This window comes from Hyaena hyaena, unplaced genomic scaffold, assembly GCF_003009895.1.
Source record: "Hyaena hyaena isolate Hyena2069 unplaced genomic scaffold, ASM300989v1 scaffold_43, whole genome shotgun sequence".
NCBI lineage: Eukaryota > Metazoa > Chordata > Mammalia > Carnivora > Hyaenidae > Hyaena > Hyaena hyaena.
In genome coordinates, this window is record NW_024080675.1 from 957416 (window position 1) to 963948 (window position 6533).

A 6533-nucleotide genomic window follows, 5' to 3' on the forward strand; every position below is an offset into this window, starting at 1 on the left:
CAAACTATGAGATTGTGACCTGAGCCAAAACCAAGAGTTGGAAGCTTAACCACCTAGGAGCCCCATTCCTTATAGTTTTGAACAAGAGATCTGGGATCTCTACTTGGCACTGAGCCCTGCAAAGGATGTAACTGGTCCTGCCTGCGTTTCTATGTTGACCATCAGATTCAACCAGATTTCCTTTCACTCACCCTCCCTTTCTTGCCCTCAGGAATCAGACTCACATCTCCGTAAATTCCTCTCATTCATAAGTGTTAAGAGAGTACACAGGCCAGCTCCAGTTTTTTGAGTCTCTTATTTTAATTTGCTTCCCCCAAAGCCAATTAGAATTTTTTTCCATAAGATTAAGGATGCTGATACTCACTGATACTCACTCCATCCCTCCCACCCTTTTCTCATATGGAGATCTTAATCTTTCAGCTACCTGCTCATCCAGGAGAAAGAAAAAGGCAGGGAGGCTGAGGTGGGTGATCAGAAACGAGATACCCCAGTTCACAGAGAACATCCACAGTGTTACAAGATAAACTGAGGCATATTAAAAGTTTTAGGAGTTTATCTAAGCAAAGATCAATTCAGATTAAGTAGCACCAAACCAGAAGTGGTTAGGAGTGCTCCACCAAGGGGAGCCAGAAGAAAGATTTAGGTATAGAAAGCACACAAACAAAGAAAGAAAATTATTTGCATGACTACCTTCAAGCCTAGGTGGCTGTTTGTAATTGGTTGTCCTTAGCATTTTGATTTCATAACCTTGAGGCATTTACAGGCTTAGCTTTGGGTTTGCTTTCGTCGGCTTTCAGGGCATTAGAGCCACATCAGTCTAATGACCTCCTTGTTTAATTAATTTAATAGTAGTCTAGATTAAAAGAGATTTAAGAGACATGTTGAGCAAATTAATGTGTGGATTCTGTTTAGATCCTGATTCAAATAAACCAACGGTAAAAAGATAACATCTTAGATGATCAAGAAACATTGAATATGGGCTGGGTATTAAATGGTATTGAGGCATTATACCTTATTTTGCCGTGCATGTGAAAGTTATTGTGGTTATGTAAAAAAAAATTCCCTTATTTCTTTTAGAGATGCATACTGAATTATTTAGGAGTGTTATGACAACGTATCTGGGATTACTTTAAGATGCTCTAGGGGGAAAAAGAGTTGGAGAGGGAGGGAGATGAAAGAAATATGGCAAACTAGGGATGCATTTTGAAGTTGGGGATGGGGTTTCTTGTACCCTTTTTCTTTGTTTATGTTCAGAAGTTGTCATAATAAATAGTTAAACATGAAAGAGAGGAAGAATAAGAGAGAGAGCATCTACACCACAGTGTTTCCAGAAGAGCAGAAGCAGATGTTTACCGTTGTTCCCTTTTGCTGTCTCAGAGGAGTCTGATCCCTGAATGAGCTGGTTTTTATGTGTGTGGACAACTCTCAACTTTGCAATGTCCTTTGAAACACAATCTAGAGCCGTTTCAGTGACAGTGGGAATGGCTCCGCCCAATCATCCTCATTCATTCTCCTTATGAGTAATATCTTTCTACGATACCAGTATAACTGGAGCTACAGAGGCTCAAACTCATGCCCTTGACTTATTAACTTCCTTCCCTAATTTCATCACACCTAAATCCTTTTCCTTTCCTGGACCTAGTTCCCATGTGAAGCTTTTATAACCACCAGCTTGTCCTGATATCTTCTTCCTCATCTCCCACAGCAATTACAGTCTACCAGCTGGCATTTAAATCTTTATTTGGCCCTGAGTTGTTCTTGGATGACTTTGTGCAACCCATTCTTATCTCCCCACCCGACTGCAGTTTCCCATGCCTTCCATCCTGACAGAGTTCGGGGTGCTCTGAACAGGTCTATTCCACACTGAGCAAACTGCAGGCTATTTGTTTGTATATTCGCTCATTTATTCTTCTGATACCGAGCACCTACTATATGCTAGGCATGGTGGTAGATGTTGGGGATTCAACAATGAACAAGCTAGATCTGGTCTCTGCACAGGAGCTCTTTCTGTTGAGAGGGAGAGATGACATTAAGTAAGTCCACAACACTGTAATTTGTAACAATAGTGGTGACCACCGCAAAAGCAGCACCCACAGTACTGTGAAGGTGCAGAACAGGAGACCTGGACTGGTCTGAAGAGTCAGGGGAGGCTCCCTATAAGGAAGTGACTTTAGGAAAGAACTTGAAGGAAATGTAGCATTTAGCCTGATGAGGTGAGGAGGAGCATTCCAGGCACAGAAAACAGCACAGGAAAGCCCCTGGGGGAAGGAGGTTGGCATTCCAGAAGTCCAATTTTACTGATATGCAGAGACCAAGATTGAACGTAAGCATGCTTGTTTAATTGAGACAAATTTCTTTAAGGAAAAAAATTTTAAATGTTATTTATTTTTGAGAGAGAGAGAGAGAGAGAGAGAGAGGCAGAGAGAAAGGGAATCCAAAGCAGGCTCCAGGCTCTGAGCTGTCAGCATACAGCCTGATGCTGGGCTCGAACTCATGAACCATGAGATGATGACCTGAGCTAAAGTCAGACGCTTAACTGACTGAGCCACCCAGGTGCCTTGAGATGAATTTGTAAGCACATTGTAAGCTGGGTTCTTATTATCATCTGAGGTAGACTGTTGCAGCAATGTTCCTGTCCCCCTGCATACATGTCCCTGCAGTGTGATCCTATCCCTCTTCTCACTGGCAGCAGAGTCTGTTTCTCTGAGTCTACTTCTCCATCTGTTGAATCCAGGCTTGGCTACATGACCTTATTTGGTGAAGGGGACAATAGTAAATGTGACACAGCAGAGGCTCTTGCTGGTGGAAACTCTTTACCACCATATGAACAGCCTGGCCCTTCCTCATTGAGGATGAGAGGCACTACATGGAAAGAGGTTCCAGCCACACCCTTGGTCCAGCATTCCACTTGAGGCCCCAGATGTATGAGTGTGGCCGTCCCAGACCATCTAGCCCCAACCAAACCATCCCAGACCGGAATAACAATCCAACCAACCCACACAAATCATGAACTAGGATAAATGTTTGTTATTTTAAGTCACTAAGTTTTTGGGTTATGAAAAGCTAACTGATACATTATCTTTACATCTTATATACTCCTACCAACCATCTCCTACATTCAAAGCATTTGGTAGGCACTAGGGGTACAATAGTAGGTAAAAACTCAAAGGTTATAATCTACTTGGGTAGATGTCTTACCTGTGAAAAAGTAACACTGCAGTTCAAAGTGATAAATGATAAGTGAGTTCTACTAATAGTGCTAATGCATAAGAGGAAAGAAGTGATCCCCAAGGCAGAGAAAATGTCTGTAGGAGCCTGAACTTCAACTTGGTCTTAAAGGGCACTTATTTAATCTTAAGATGACTGGAAAGGAACAGGGGTGGGATCTCCAGGCCAGGGGAAGATAGCAAACAGCATGTTCAGGAAACTGGTGAGCAGTCTGGTTTGGCCAGAGCATAAAGGAAATCAATGAGAGATAAAGTTGGAATGGGGGAGGCCAAGCTACTGAAAGCTGGAAACCTGGGGTTAGAGTTGATAGATTTACAAATAAAAATACAGTGAGTTTAGCAATATTTGGGACATACTTATGCTAAAAAATTATGTATTGTTTATTTGAAGTTCCAATTTAACTGGAAGTTCTGGTTTTTATCTGGCAACTCTAGCTAGGGTGGCAAACTCAAACTCCTACAGAAGGCTAGGAGATAAAATAAATGAGTAATATGAGCAGGGTGTAAGGCAATAGAGTGGGCTGAGGACCATGGCAAAACAAGAGAACACTTATTTCACTCAGGGGATCAGCTCAACTTTGCTCATGCCAATTGTTGCCATGTGAAAATGCAGGTCCGATGTTTCTTTCTTTCTTTCTTTTTTTTTCTTTTTTTTTTTTACAAATAGTTTATTGTCAAATTACAGGTCTGATGTTTCTAACGCTTCCAATTTTTCAAGAGAAGTTAAAATTTTGGATATTTATATGAAATCTATTATTTAGTATAAATGAGTATTTCACTATTTTAAAACACCTGACTGGGCCAAGCAAAAGTCTGCCAGCTATATCTAGTCTGAGAACCTCTGGTTTTCCACCTTTATTTTAAGTCCTAAATACCTAATTTTTTTTACTGTAGTAATATATGCCTGTAAAAAATTCAAGCATCAGAGAATTAAGGTGAATGTAAAGGTTTTCCTCCCCATTCTTTCCTCAAATCCTATTTCCTTCCCTAGAGGTAGCCCCTATCCGTAGTTTGGGCACACATGCTAATAACTTTATAATCTGAGGCTGGGATAAAGACAGAATCACAAATTCTAGATACATATTCTAGTAAACCTTTTGCATATGTGTACAAGGAGGTATGTGTGTAAGGAAATACGCACAAGGATGTTTATTGCTGTGAAAAATAAAAAGTATCCTAATTCTCATGTTAGAGAACTACATAAACTGTGATATATTCATTACAAAATACTAAATAGCAGTTGAACTGGATGAAATAAATGTTTATGTATCAAATGGATAGATTCTCAAATACATCAAGTGAGTATAGAAAATACCTGAAACAAAATTACTTTCTCTATTTCTTTCTTTCTTTCTTTTTTTCTTTCTTTCTTTCTTTCTTTCTTTCTTTCTTTCTTTCTTTCTTTCTTTCTTTCTTTCTTTCTTTCTCTTTCTTTCTTTCTCTTTCTCTTTCTTTCTTTCTTTCTTTCTTTCTTTCTTTCTTTCTTTCTTTCTTTCTTTCTTTCTTTCATCATCTATCTAATCCAAGTACAAAAACATGGACCAGACATGGAAACCTCTGTAACTCACTGTAATAGTTTCCTATTGTTGTTCTAACTAATCGGCACAAACTTAATAACTTTCAAGAACAGCACTCTATTGTCTTATAGTTCCCAAGGTCAGAAGTCTACAATGGGTCAGCAGGGCTGTGTTCCTTCTGGAGGCTGTGGGAGAGATTCCTAGCCTGTTTCAGCTTCTAATGGCTGCCCATATTCCTTGGCTCTTGGCCACATCCCACCAACCTCTGTTTCCATCATCATGTCTCCTCTCTGATCCTCCCTCTAATAAAGACACTGGTGATTACATTGGGCGCAGGTGGATAATCCAGAACAATCTCTCTATCTCAAAATCCTTAATTTAATTACATCTGCAAATTCCCATTTGCCATGTAAGGTAACATATCCACAGTGTGGCACATAGATGCCTTCGGAGGGCCATTATTCAGTCATGATAGTGTTTATCTGACGAGAGAAAGAAGAAAGTAGGATTGGGAAGACAAAGAGAACTTCAACTTTGTCTGCCAGGTTTTACGTGTTTAAAAAAACCTTTATGTTAAATTATAATTTTCTCATCATGGATGGGAAGTGTTAGTTATATTATTCCATATATATATTCCATATTACACACACACACACACACACACACACACACACACACATCTACATATCTATATATATACCTCTATCAATTTTTGTTCAAAGGTACCAGAAAAAAAGAAATGAGGTTAGGAAGGGAATATACTTTCCCCTACTTTGTATCTATGGAAGATGTGCTGTGCTACTGTGTGATCTATTAGAGAAGAATCAGGCTTTCTAAGGAAAGAAGGAAGGAAGGAAGGAAGGAAGGAAGGAAGGAAGGAAGGAAGGGAGAAAGAAGGGAAGGGAGAGAGGAAGGAAGGGAGGGAGGGAGGGAGGAAGGAAGGGAGAAAGAAAGGAAGGGAGAGAGGAAGGAAGGAAGGGAGGGAGGGAGGGAGGGAGGAAGGGAAGAAGGGAGGGAGGATTTTTAGATCAGAAAGGACCATAGAGAACAATTAGGCCAGTGGTTGTCTAATAGCCCCAGGAAGGTCTCACCTGGGGCAGTACTTCAAGGGGTTGCTGGGCCCAAGAGAGGGGCCTTGAAAGACCCCCTTCTTCTCCTGCTCCACCCTTATCCCTTCCACCCTCCATTCAACCAAAGCACATCTGTTTTTATCTGCTTTTTTATGATGGCGTCTTACATAAGAGGTCATCCTCCAAAATGATATGCCGTTATGTAAATATGTACTCACACACACATGCATGCGTACATACACATCTATGCACATGCACACATACACAGTTTGAAAACCACTAACCCATTTTACCTTTCCTCACTGTGTGACTGAGGAGTCTGAATCTGGGAAAGATGAAGTGACTTGAGACTACATAAAAGGTGTTACTATTATCAGTAAATCTCTTTTATTTGTGAGTCAGAGACCAGGCCATTATAAACTCACAGAGGAAAGCCTTAAGATTTTCCAGTAACTGGAATTGTTTTATCTGAAAACATTTCCTGGAATCATAGATTCCTAGGACAGGGGTGTGGAGACAAGGAAGGAGGAGGTGTTTCTTGAGGAGGAAAGATCCTTTGTTCATCCTCCCTGCTTCCGGAGGAGTAAAGAAACTGCTGAAAAGAGGGATATTAGGAAGGGAAGCAGTGGTAATAAGTTTAATGAAACTTAAAAAATAGCTTAAGAAAATCTGGTTTTCCCAGAGCTCAAGTGAACACAGAAAGATATTTTTCCCTCTGC